We start from the raw sequence: 14,506 nt of genomic DNA, 5'->3' as shown, positions 1-14,506 counted from the left end.
TATGGCAATGGGAATAGAAATGGGCACTAAGGGTGAAATTCACCCCTTACAGCTTTGGGACTTAAGTGGTGACTTAGGCCCTAGATAGACCTTCTGCACAGGGGTGATCTTCACCCTTAATTAATACACTTTAAAATACCTATTAGATCATCTCCAATGGTGACTTTACATCAGGGTTTACTTCAAAGATGGAGGGTACAATTACACCAAACCAAGACACCAATTGTATGTATTAATTGTAAATCATACCCATTTTGTTTTGCAGACTTTGCATTTCCTTGTTGTACAGTTTTTCTAACCTTATTAGCCAAACAGGAATCCTTAATGTTCTGACATTTGCACAAAATATAATGTAGTAAAGCAGCAATCTGCCCCTTTTGTTGAACACAGGAATGGGTAGCATCCCTTTAAAGAGTTTGTGAGCCCCCCAGTGGTGCTCACTGGATTCTATGTTTTAAAAGCTATCAGAAAACAGTCAGAGCAGCAGTAGCATATAGGTAGGCCATGCATTGTTTCTGTATATTTAGTAAATATGGTAATTTGGGGACCCAACTGTGCCTGTGCGGTTTCTTCGTAAAGAGCAAAAAACACAACACTCTCCCACAGGAGGGCAATTTGGTCCATATATGAACACATAGGATCAGTCCCTGCACTCCCCTTTCAAAAGTCCCTGGCCTTTGGAGGGAGGAGGGCATGTGCGGGAGGGGAAGAAGGCAAGCTCCAAGAATCCTCCAGCTGCACTCTGCATGCCAAGGCAAGGGGCAGGGAGAATCTTTTCCTATGAAAAGAAAGACATACTTTGGACATGTCTAAAATATTTTATCCTTATATATTCTTAAGGCATATAATACTGACAACTGAAACAGGCAAAAAAAAAAAAAAAAAAAGATAAGACTTTAAAGCTGTCCATTTTCCTTGTCTCTGAAGGCTGTCAAGGTTGAAGTTAAAGAATTCATAGTACTCTTTAAAAATGCTTGGAGATAACCCCAGTTTCTTGACATTTCCCCTTCTCAGTAAAACAGGTTCTATTTTCCAAGGCTGTGTGTGAGCTGCCACTTTTCCCTACAGTCACTGTTAGTTTGTAACTTATTCCTTTGTAAAGCACTGTGGGAGAGCAAGAAAGGCACTGATTCAGAAAATAGAAAGTGGCAAGGATTTCTTCAGAAGACCTCAGCATTCTATTGGAATTACTGAAGAATTTCAAGGGAGCTGAGAGTAGATTTTGCTTTTGCCTGTGCATGCATAGTACCTTTCCACTGTGTTTTCAGTTGCTCCTTGTTATAAATACAAAGTAAACCTTTGGCCCTATTGAAATCTTTCAGAGATTATTCTTGTTCACTTATAAATATATATCAGCAGCTCTCAAACTGTGAGTTGGGACCCCAAAGTGGATTGCAACCCCATTTTAATGCGGTCACCAAGACTAACGTTAGACTTGCTGGGGCCTGGGGCCGGCGCCAAAGCCTGAGCCCCACCGCCCGCAGTTGGCACCGAAGCTCAAGGGCTTCAGTCCTGGACAGTGGGACTCAAGTTACAGGCCCCCTACCTGGGACTGAAAACCCTGGGCTTCGGATTTCCCCATCGCTCCCCCCTGGCCGTGGGATAGTGAGGCTTGGGCTTCGGCCTCCAGCCTGGAGTGGCAGGGATTGGGTGACTCAGGCTTTGGTCCCTCTCCTGGGGTCATGTAGTAATTTTTATTGTCAGAAGAGGATTGCAGTGCAATGAAGTTTGAGAACCGCTGGGATATATGATATTGACATTTACTGCAAAGGTTTATTCCATAGAAATTGTAAAAGATAAATGGGCCAAAATTTGAACCATTTATCTACACATCCCTTGACCCCCAACCTCTGTCAGGTAGAATTGTAACCTGGATTTGTGCCACCTCTGGCTTTAGTTTTACAAAATGAAATCATCCTTGTTTTGTTCAAGTTCTGTACAAGAGAGAGATGGGCAAACTTCTAAAGCTCTCTCATGAGAGATAAGAAAGAGAAGGAATGAGAAATAGAAGCTTCAGGAGTGTGTGTGTGTGTGTGTTGGGGGGGGGGGAATCTAGAGGAAACACTCACAATAATTTAAAAAGTAATAAAATTCCACTCCATTTTTTTTCCATTGCCAGGCCAAAGGGGTATGGAGATTTCACCTACTAGCAAATCCTTCACTTACATTCATGAGTACGGAGTCCCCCTGCTAGTGGAATTAATATTGTCCAATTTCACACAAGGATCTAGGACTCAGGTGAAGATTTGTGCAGGGGATACATATGTGGAGTACAGTCACATTTGATGGGGGTTTGCTGTGCAACTGCTCAGAGGTGAGGCTCAAAAAAGTTGTTAGAGACAATTAGAGTAGCCTCCTCAGATCAATTTTGCTACGATTCAGGCCTCAGAAGGGAAAACCCCTCATTGTTTTCTCCCATAGATTTCCTCAGTACCCAGCTGAAATACTTGGGCTGGGTCCCACAGTTTGGATTTCTCATTATGGGCCATGTACTGGTTCCTTGAAATCAATGCAACTTGCCATTGACTTCAACGGAACTAGGTTATGTCCTAAATATATATGTTGGTCTATCAGAGTTGATTGACCTGGCTAATATAGAGAGGTACATTTTTAGACCCCAACTTCTATGTGTGAAAACACTAATTTATGCACACACACTCATAAACCTGCAGACGCCTATGCATTCACTTATTATTCTATGCATTACAGTAATACTTTGAGATCTCAACTGAGATTTGAGCCCCATTGTGCTAGGCATTGCACAATCCATACAGTAAAAGACAGTTCTTGCACCAAAAGCTTACAACTGAATAGATAAGGCAGTCAGAGAAAGGAAGTATTATCCCCCTTTTATGGATGGAGAACTGAGGCACAATGATCAAGGGTAAAATTTTCTAAAGCACTTAATCTATTTAGAAGCCTTAATCCCACTGGCCTTTAATGGGATTTAGGCTCCTAAATCACATAGATGTTTTTGAAATGTTTATCCTGGCACAGGAAAACATTGGAGGTCTATGGCAGAGCTAGGAATTCCTTAACTTTCAATAGATTAACATGTGCATTAGCATTTGCACCCAGAAAAACCACTGGCTGCAGGGGTGCAAATGCTATTTTTTGGGGACAGTTAAATATTAGATGGCTTAAAGTGTGCACTAATGTGTTGCATTATTAAAAACACATGTCCTGAAATTTGCCCAAGTATTCACACAAGCAAAAACAAATATTTATCCCACTTTATGTTTCAAAACCAGATTTTGATAAAACAGATGTAATGCTGAAGTCTCAGATTTTGCTAAAGTTTTCCACTGGTTTCCATTTCTTTTCAGCAAACAAATACAAAACCAAGAGAATTAGATGAGTAAATCCTGCTTCACAAACTCAGGCTGGGATTTAAATTATTTAGAGGTTTTCCCCAGATACATTTCATGTGCTGAGATGTTTGGAAGAGTGCTGTGAATTATAATGTGCAAGAGATAGGCTATAGCCTTAGAGGACTGTACACGTTGCCATTGTAAATTGGCCCAATTACACATGCAGAGATTAATCACTGTCTTAAGGGTTTAAAAAAAAAAAAAACTTAAGGCAAAGTTACAATTAATAGTTAACATACTACATCTAACATTACTTATTCAGGATCAGGTTTATATTCAAAGAAACTGGCTAAAGATTCCTGCTTGCTGGTTGGGGAGTCGTCCTCCCCGGAGTACACTAAAAAGAGTGACCAAATTTCTGAATACCTATCCTCTTTTTTTTTTGGTGCTTCTCTTGTGTAAGTACTTGGTCTGAAAGCTTTTCCATTACAAGAACAGTCTCTGTTTTACTCTACCACAATTTCATAGGAGGAAACACATTTTTCCAATAATGTGTAATAGAAAGTCTTTCTGCTAACATTAAAAAGTAATTAATTTGTCATTTGTAGATCCTTTTCTGGAACATTAAATAAGTGGGTCAGGGGATCTCTGAGAACCTGGGATTTTGTCATAAAATCAATCTCTTTAATAATTTCCTCCCAAAACCGTCTACCACAACTACCAAACGTACAAGTATGTTCCCCTTTTTTTGCAACCCATCCAACAGAGCACCCCCCTAGTACCAAAAACACGATGGAACTTAACTGGAGTCAAATGCCATCTATACTGTAATTTATAAAAAAAATTACTTCTGATCTACACAAATTGAAGATGGTAATCCTTTTCCCTCTAATCCAGATCAATTTCTTTCTCCAAATCCCCTTTTTCTTATGTCTTTTTCAATCAAAATTATGGGTGTGTGTATCTATCTTAGAAATTAAACATTTTTGTTCCAGCTTGCTCCTGGATCAACTCCTCAAACATGGTTAAAGGTCTAGATAGAGCTGTTTTATATCCTGATTTCACAATAAAATGTTTGACTTATAAATATGGAAAACATAGGGTCTTTATATTATTGACATTATTATATTTCTCTTGGTATGATTTCATATTAGGACCCAGGAACAGCTGTCTGAATTGAGTAATCTTAGCTATTACCTACAATTAATAGTCACTTTCATATTTCCTAGGGATAAATTCCTGATTATTAATGAAAGAAGGTAAACAAGAGGGCCTCAGCAACAGAAATTTTAAAAAAGGTCCAAAGTAGTCTTTTTTTTTTTTTTTTGGTGCCCTAAAATACTTTTTAACCCAACAATTAATATAAATAGCTTTATTTGGGCTCCAGTCTAGTTCAAGTTTTACTCAGAGTTTGGATGATCTATTGTTAACTCTACTGAGCATATCTTTTAATTGTGATGCATAATAGTAACAAACCAAAATAGAGAAAACTAGTCCACCCCACTTTGTAGGCTTACACAGAACTGTAGAACTCACCCTTTGTGTTTTATGTTTCCATAGGAATTTTTATGGTCATGTCAGAGATACCAACAGGGATGCACTGAAACAAAAACAACAACATTGGAAAGACATACATCTTTAATGAGGTTACCCTACCTAGCCAAGAAATTTCATATTTGTTCCATTCCTCCAAGTCTTAATATTTTATTCCAGTGTGGAGGATAATTTGCTTTAAAAAGATTTTTGTTTCTCCACAATATTTATTCCCAAATAATTTAAAAATTTCTTTACCAGTTACATTTATGTAGCCAACAATAATTTGTTTTTACCTTTTTGGGAATATTAATGCCTAAAGTTTCAAATTTATTTCAGGTTATTTTGAAGTCCAATACTTGGCCAAATTCCAAAGTCCTTTTTTCTACATTTTTTAATCAGCTTCTGGATCCAGACAGATTTTGGTAATGTTTGTTTTTGATAAATCAGTTTTCTATGGACATATTGGCCCTATCTGTTCATCCTCAAGAGCATGTTTTGATTAATGGTTGTTAATCCTCTCCTTTTAATTTGTCTAGGGTGTCTGAGACAATTTTTCCACTTGCCCCCTGTTTTCCCCACAACCACCGCCCATGTTCACTTAGGCAATGGAGCTATTTGCAATAAATGTGAGAAAAAGCACTTTGGTAAACGGCATCAAAATGTCTTCTGGATTAAAACACAAAATAGATTTGTATGCTGACGAAGTCTCATTTTACGGCTTTTTTACAATGTTGTTAGAGATTTTAAAACTCGATATAAACACCCTTATTTCAGCCTTCACAGAAGCTCAGTTGGGGCATATCAATCAGTTAAGCAAATAAAAATAGAAAATAAACACATCATCCACCCTAACACAGTTATAAACACACACTTAATATATGAATTCTCAGACAAAAGAAACCCACAACATTATTTCTGACTCTTCTGGGTTTCCAAGAATTGGTTATTTTAGAACTACAGCATTCTTAGAAGTTTGTCTTTACCCTGCTAAAATTGCCTCTTAACTTTACCTTTAGTCTCAACAAAGCGCTACAGTTCATTTGGACCAGGGTAGTTGGGAAACTCTGCAGAGTATTGGCACCAAGAAGGGCATGGGAAGGGAAGTGCATGGAACCATGTGGCACTCAGGCCCCACTGCGCTTGGCATAGGAACCACATCAACATAACAAAATGATGGTTCCTGCCCCAAAGAACTCAGATATTTGCATTTTCCTGGCCCCTGGCCTCTGCAAGTCAGCCCCCCAGACTCCAGGCATTGATTCCTACTCTCCACTTCCAGTTTTGCTTCCCTCCAGACCTTACAACTTCAACAGCACTTTCAGTGGTCCTTAGTAGGTCAGCAAGAACCAAGGAGCTTCAGAAGATTTTAAGCATCTGAAGGAGGCTCATGTGGGATTGGGAAAAAGTATCAATATATGAAATCTGTGGAAGTGAGGAGATAGTGGATAATCTGGAGAAGCAGCCTTTCTGCCTTCACAGCTAGCAAGGTCTGCCTAGGCCAGAGAAAGCCCATAGACAGGATTTATGCAGGCATTATGATGTAGGAAGTAACAAAGAAGCCCCGACAAGAGTCTAGGATCTCTGAGGTTTGTATTAGGAGTGGTCAAAAATTTTCCATTAAGACTTTTTTTATTTAAAAAGATTGACACAATTTTTCATGAAAAGTAACTTTTCTGCTTAAAAAATTGACTTCTCATCTAAAAACACCCAAAATCTGAAAAGTTTTCAGTTTTCACCCAAAACCCAGAAAAAAATTATTCAAAAATACTATGGTGCATCATGGCCCCATTTTTCTGTATGAACTGTGTTCCCAGACAGACTACATCTCCCATTACACACTGGAGCAAGAGAGAGTCCTATGATGCACCCTGAGGGGTCAGCAAAAGGGGAAACCATGGTGCATCATGGGTGATGCAGTTTGACTTGGGAACCAATCCTATAGAGTAAAAAGGGATTTGAGGCACCCAAACTACAACTCCCATGAGACACTTAGTGGTATTTATGAATCAAAGTTTTCAGCTCAAAATGTTTCATGTTTGATTTTTTTATCAAAAAGTCAAAATTGTCCATGGAAAAAATTCAACCCCCCCCCCCCCCACACACACACACACACCCCCAGCATTTCCTCCCATGTTTCTGGAAAATTTCTGCTGGGAGAAAAATGTTTTCCAACCAGTTCTAGTTTGAATGAATACATACTCTACTGTGTGTGTGGTGACAATTGTCACATTGATATACACCTGGAATTGTAATGAAGAGTGGAGAACGTCTGCTTTCAGTATGCTATTGTTTGTAAATCAAAAATTCATAGAGGACCTGTTTTCATGTGGATTGTTTATGGTCGTTAAAAATTCCTTAAAAGTTTTTGGGTAGAGCTGTTGAAAATACAGGACTTTTTGTGAATTTTTTCAGGAAAAAATGGTCCCTTTTTTTCCCCATTCGAAAATTCCAAATTTAGACAGGTTTTGATCACTTCTACTTTGTGGCAGTTTTTGATAAGATGTAGTACACCCCTGTGATAGTTCTTGGGAAACCCAAGACTATAAGTCACCTTGTTACCCCCTACCTCCAGCATGATGGAGCCTTGTGTGTGCCTGTCTGGGTGTCACTCCCTACCACCACCAGCCTTTCAGTCACTCAAACACTTTCCTCTGGGCTATGCCAGCCCTAACTTTGCCTTGCAGGTTAACAGTAGATTCACACCAATCCTGGAGCCCCTTTGAATCATTCTGCCTGTGATAGTCAGCCTCTGATATGGCTACTCACAGAAATCCCAGATCCTCTGCTCCTGAAGGTGCAGTGTACCCCAGTTTACTAATTTTACTTTAAACCAATGCTCCCGTAAATCACACCGCATTTGTGAGCACTTATAATAAAATAAAAGTAGATTTAAGAAAGGGTAAAGATATAACTAGAAATAAGAGAAAGTGATGGAAACACATGAATACAAAACAAAATCATTAAATGAGAACCTGGGTCTAACACATATCAGTCATTTCCTTTCCTATCTAATAAACTAAGTCCCTGCTCCCAAAGTTCAGCGTGTTTCAGAGATGAGTAGTTTCACAGGAACCAGGAGCCAAACATTCATGAAAACACCCCCGCTCCACAATGGGTTTTCTCAGAGAATGGTTACAGAGTGCTTCTCCCTCCTCTCTGTTAAACTGAAAACAGCCTTTTGTTTCTATTTACAGACGGGATGAACCTCTGTTTTGTTGCAGAGTTCCTTTTTTAATGTCAAGTGGGTTTGATTGTTTGCAGTTGCCTCTGATGGTTTTCCAGTGAAAGTATTAGTATTGTGCAAGACTAACAATTGAGCCTGCATCACCAGCTATACAGGATGGAGTGATAATTCTCTCCTGCCTGAATGGGCCATCACCAATACACTATCTCTTGGTGACTAATTTTTACTTCAAAGTCATAAAGCATACTTTCAATATAAATGCACTACTCATGAAAGATTTCATGTATACACATCTCACAATGATTATGAATCTTGACAAGTTAATGAGCTCTCTGTAGATAGCTTACATCAGGGATTGGCAACCTTTGGCAGGCGGCCCGCCAAGGTAAGCACCCTAGTGGGCCAGGCCAGTTTGTTTACCTGCCACGTCCGCAGGTTCGGCCGATCGCGGCTTCCACTGGCCGCGGTTCGCTGCTCCAGGCCAATGGGGGCTGCGGGAAGCAGCGGCCAGCACATCCATCGGCCAGCGCCACTTTCTGCAGCCCCCATTGGCCTGGGACGGCGAACCACGGCCAGTGGGAGCTGCAATCGGCCAAACCTGCGGATGCGGCAGGTAAACAAACCGGCCCAGCCTGCCAGGGTGCTTACCCTGGCGGGCCATGTGCCAAAGATTGCCGATCCCTGCCTTACATGTTACTTTACTTGGATAAATATCCTGTAAGACATGTATTTTGTGTAAGTGAGTGTGCCAAGTCTGAGGTGAGAGTTGTTTGCAAAGAACAACGAACCCTTTGCCAAGGGCCTCAATGTCACAACCCCTCCACTCCAAAAAAAGGTTGATAACATTTACATCTATTGCCAAATTTGTTCAAATGACCTCAAATTTAGGGAAAACAAAACAAAAACAGACATACTTAACACATTTAAAATCTGCAGTGGAGAGGGGGGTGTTTGGGGTGTTTTGTTTGTTTGTTTAGAATTTTAGAATGGTCAAAAATTAGGCTTAAAAGTAATTTTTATCTGTAACTGTGGAGAGGTTACCACATCAGCAGTAGGGCTAGCTGGGAATTCCATTTTATGAAAAATGTCATCGTTTCAGCATTTGGTTTCATACTGCATGGGGACAAAACCAAGGCCTTTTGAAAATTTTCACAAAAAGCCAGAGAAGGATTCAGCAATAGTCTGGTTATGGCAATTCCCTGGGATATGCGAGACTCAACTTCAAGTCCCTGGTTTGAACCAGGTGGGGTAGAGACTTAAACCTCCTCTCCCATGTTGTGAGTGAGTGCCCTAACCAACTGACTATTGTTGGCTGGTTGGTCTCTTGTTTTAACCAGAACTTCCATCCTGGACCCAAGAAACCTTCAACAAGAGTTTTGTTGAAACTGATATGGCTCTGTGAAAAGTTTTGGTTTCAACATATCAGCATTTTCCAACATGAAAAAAATCAAGAATTCCTGACCAGCTCTAATGAGCTCTACTCCAGTCTAATCTAATAACTAAGGAAGTAGAAAAGGTTGTTGCTAGCGTTTGCTGGAACACTAATTGTGGAGTTACACAATGGAAATATTTGATATTCAATTATTGTGTAATTACTAGTGCTAATTAATGTTTTGAAGATATTATGAGTGATATTTGTTGGGGCCATTTAAACAAAAAAACACTACCAGAGTTTAAAAGAGTGCATTCAAATATATAAAAGCAAATGCTCAGTAGGTAGGCCATAAGAGTAAGATTTCAGAAAAGGTAATTATAATAATTACTCATTGCACCTCATACATTGCATGACACTATTGAAGGTCAGGGTGTTACAATATAGCAAGCGTTTGAGTAAAATGAAATGCTTATTACTACATGGGAGTTTATAATCACTTCAGTAGAGTGTGAAGCAAGACTATTAGCCTCTTTTTAGAAGTGGCCTGATAGAGTAATGGTGAAGGAGGGTTTTTGTTTGTCTGTTTGGTTTAAGTGACCCTTTAAAATAGTAACTTTTTCTGCACACTGGAGCAAAATAGATTAATTAGAAATGTGCACCTGTCCAGAAACCTGCTACCTGCTGTTATCTTGGTGTGATGAACTAACATTCTTTGGTCCTAGTCCCAACGTGATTTCAGGCTGAATAAAATTTCTAGAAGCTGGATTACCAAGATTGACATTTCACAAACATCCAGTCAGTATTTCCAACCCTGCAATATCATTCCTGATATGTAAGGGTAGCATTTCATAACTGTATGAAATCCGGGTAGCATTAACTGTATTTGGATAATGGAATGAGTACTAGAGCTGTGCAAATGATCAATTTGTCTGTTCACTGGCCAAACAAAATGTTTAATTTGGGGGGATTTTGGAAATGCCATTAACAAAACCACAGGAGGGTGGTACCTGACCCTCTAGGCCAGTGCTTAGCGCACTCCTCTGGGATGTGGGAGACCCACATTCAAGTTCCCCTTCTGACTGATTAAAAGCAGGGATTTCAATTTGGATATCCCAAATTACAAGTGAGGGCCTAACCATGGGTCTATAGGGTATTCTGGGGTGGGGCTCTTTCAGTCTCTCGCTTAAAACTGTTACACTCCTGAGTGGTACAATTTGCACATCATCCCTGGCTCAGGCCTTTGTCTAAAGTCACAGTCTAGCCCTCTGTTAGCACGTACTGAAGGATACACAATATGTATATAAAATAGCTATTTCTATTTTATTTGATTTTGTTTGTTCTTCTTTCGTTGTGTGCGTGTGAGAGAGAGAGAGAGAAATTGGAATACAAATAATTAAAAACCCAAGGAAGTTCACCGATAAGGCTGACCTCCAATATTTATGCTCCACAGGATGTATTAAGGGCTAAATCCACTTATCAGATTTGCAGGGCAGGTCTCAGATAAGTGGCAGAAATAATTTATGATCTTGGCTGCAATGCAGAAAAATTGCTCCTTGGAACATTAACATACTCCAAATGGTATTTTATGCCAGACCTCCATTGCCACTTATGGGTCATAGAAACTAAATTTATATATTCATTTATTTAGATTAATTATGTCAGCAATCATTACAAAAAGCACATAGACATTTTATACCATTTCATTACAGGCAAGCAAAAATGGAAGATTTTCATCTTAGTCTCAACTACAGAAGACTTAACATAGTGGCAAAACAATAAAGAAAACCCACTTTGGGTGGGTGGGGGGAATCACTGTGGGATGTATACATTTTTATATGAAGTTCTTCATAGATTTGTAGATTCTAAGGCCAGAAGGAATCTTTAGGATCATCTAGTCTGACCTCCTGTATAACACAGGCCATAGAACTTCCCCAATATAATTCCTAGAGCAGATCTTTTAGAACAACATCCAATCTTCATTTAAATATTGTCAGTGATGGAGACTCCACCATGACCCATTGTAAATTGTTCCAATTGTTAATTACTCTCAGTTAAGTATCAGAGGAGTACCTGTGTTAGTCTGAATCTGTAAAAAGCAACAGAGGGTCCTGTGGCACCTTTAAGACTAACAGAAGTATTGGAGCATAAGCTTTCGTGAGTAAAAACCTCACTTCTTCAGATGCAAGCTTCTGACTTGCAGCTGAAGAAGTGAGGTTTTTACCCACGAAAGCTTATGCTCCAATACTTCTTAGTCTTAAAGGTGCCTCAGGACCCTCTGTTGCTTTTTACTCTCAGTTAAAAATTTACACCTTAATTCCAGTCTGGATTTATCTAGCCCAATCTGAATATGTCTTGCACATACTACTTTGAGTAACAGCTCATTTTGGTGCCACAAATGGATGATACTTGGGAAAGAAGCACCATGCATTTTTTCGCCAATCAATAGATTATTTGCTATATTTGTTACATTTGAGAATGAACTTGTTTCATATTTGACATCTCATAGTGAGTTGCTTTGTGCCCTCAGTTCCTTTTGTCATCAGTGGAAACTGAAAAGAACTGGGCACCTTACAGGGCTGGGCATAGTATTGTTCACCCTCAACTCACATCATTTTCAGCCAGAATTAGGGCCACTATTCCTTGCAAGAGGCAATCAGCTCCCCCCAGGATTGAAGCCTAAGTAACTAAATAGGGATGAGAGGAATTTAATGCAACCACCCTTGAGACACACTACATCAGCATGAGAGAGGGGTCAGGGATATAACCATTGGTTCACATTTTGAACACCTGCACGATCTAGGTAAGTGGTTTCTTATTTTGGCATTTTAAGTGGGCAGAGCTTATTTGTGGGCCGACCTTGGTTTGGGAGCAGACCTTGGAAGAATATCTCAGACTTTCCCTGCCATTCCTAGTTGAATCCATGAGTAATCTGTAGGTAAATTGAAAGCTTGGAGTTCTTAGTTCTTACATTGTGTCATGAGAAGAACTGGATGAAATAACTGTTTTTTCAGTTCACTGGCAGTTCCAAGAATTTGAAAAAAAATAATTCAGGTCAGACAAATCAATTTTTTCAGAATTTTTGGCAAATCAAAAAAAGAAAAAAAATATTTTGGATAAAAATATCTCTGCCATTTTTAACAAAAGCAAAGGACACGATGCTCCAGATTCACAAAAGCCAAGGAGGAGGGGGCAGAAGCAGACCCCTGGCACCAAACAGTCCAGTGATTAGGACACTCACTGGGATGTAGGAGATGCAAGTTTGAGTTCCCTCTCTGGAGCAGGGACCTGACTCTAGATCTCCCACATCCAGGGAGAGTACCCTATGTACTGGGTTATAGGGTACTCAGATGTGTTTCTCTTAAACTCTGCTGTTGAAGCCGTTACACTTGTATAAAATACTTGAATAGCCATCTTATAATATCAAGATGCAGTTTAACAGTAGTAATTGAGCACATAGTTAAAAGATTCTCAGCGTAGGGGCTTACAATGAAAGAAACTGAATAACAGGGTCACAAACGTTTCACTATAATAATACCATAAATACCCCTAAATGAACACCAGTTAGAAATACATCTAATCTTATTTGGATAAGGAATACATTTTCTGGATATACAGCCAACATCTCTTATGATTACACATTTTGAAACTGAATCATGCAGCAAATCTGCTCAAGGATGCACAGCAAAAATATTGAATCTATTGATCAGTTTGCTCTTATTTGATACATTTCTTGCAGTACTTTTCTTTTATGTGCACACACTCATAGGTATTTAAACTTCATCTTCATTTAAAATTCAAATGTTGCCAAGCCAAAGCAGGAGAAAAATTGGAGCAGTGTCCTTTTGTTTACTCTTTAAACAATGTTTTAAAGACTAGCAAATACTTTGTTGTTAACATATTGTAATAGACAGGTTATCCTCAGAGGCTGATTACTTTTATTGATTAACACTGCAGTTGATTTACTGGCCAGAGCCTTCCTCAGAGAATGCGTGATTTCTGAAGGAATAAGGTCAAGCTTGTTGAAAAACACTTGCCAAAGTGTGTCCATTAGAGCAGATCGGACAGAAAGTAGCTTCACTTGCGGCTGAGCAGAGGTGAATGCACTTGATAGGGACCAAACAAAAGATAGTTTTGGGGGGTGGGAGAGGGACCACAATCAGAGTTCAAATATAACTTCTAAACAAATTACAACATCTAAACAATTGGTTTCTACTGAAGTAATATCCTTTCAAAGGACTTCATCATTTATTTGCAATTGTCACAAAAATATATATGGTAGCATAGTAAGGCTTTGGATACTTAAAGATGACTGAAATAACCAAGGATTTTCATATTTTTTGCAGTTTGAACATATGAACAGTGTGCTATTTATTTCAAGAAATTATACAGTAATATACAACTCAGGTGAGACAGTTAATATAACACTTGTCACCTCCAAAACTGTGGTTTCATCCCACTCAAGTTGCTCATTAAAAGTAGTTGCATTTGTCAGTTCTGTCCCCAAGGGTTTCAATTTACATAATAAATCCAATTTACTAAATCTAGTGCAACTATTAATCTTTGATTATGCATGATTCACTTTGAGAAGCAGGGCATGCTGTGTTTGTCGTGCTTATTCTGGGTATAACTGCTTTTGCAAAGGGAAATCATGCCTTACTAATCTATTATAATTCTTTGAGATGTTAACATGCATGTGAACAAGGATGATCCAGTCAATATAGTGTACTTGGACTTTCAGAAAGCTTTTGCCAAGTTGCATCACCAAAGGCTCTTAAGCAAACTAAGCAATTATAGAATAAGAGGAAAGATCCTTTCCTGGGTCAGATGGTCAAAGGATAAGAATAAATGGTCAGTATTCATAATGGAGACTGAAATATAGTGGAGTATCCCAACGGTGGGACCTGTGCTGTTCAACATATACATAAATTATCTGGAAAAGGGGGTAAACTGCAAGGTGGCAAAAATTGCAGACTATACTTAATTACTGAAGACAATTAAGTCAAAAGCTGACTGTGAAGAATTACAAAGGGATCTAACAAAACTGGGTGACAAAAATGGCAGATGAAATTCAATGTTGATAATCTCAAAATAATGCACCCT

General features: G+C 39.0%; 1 long non-coding RNA gene across 1 annotated transcript in view; it reads right to left on the bottom strand.

Moving 5' to 3' along the window:
* Positions 1-14,506, bottom strand: part of LOC135972380 (uncharacterized) — a 166,916-nt gene that overhangs the window by 2,985 nt on the left and 149,425 nt on the right. The window contains exon 3 of the long non-coding RNA XR_010588811.1: positions 4,848-4,911. This is a non-coding gene — a long non-coding RNA (uncharacterized LOC135972380). The remainder of the gene's footprint in view (positions 1-4,847; positions 4,912-14,506) is intronic.

Source organism: Chrysemys picta, chromosome 6, assembly GCF_011386835.1.
Source record: "Chrysemys picta bellii isolate R12L10 chromosome 6, ASM1138683v2, whole genome shotgun sequence".
In the NCBI taxonomy this organism is placed as follows: domain Eukaryota; kingdom Metazoa; phylum Chordata; order Testudines; family Emydidae; genus Chrysemys; species Chrysemys picta.
This window is presented reverse-complemented; position numbering and strand designations above follow the sequence as displayed.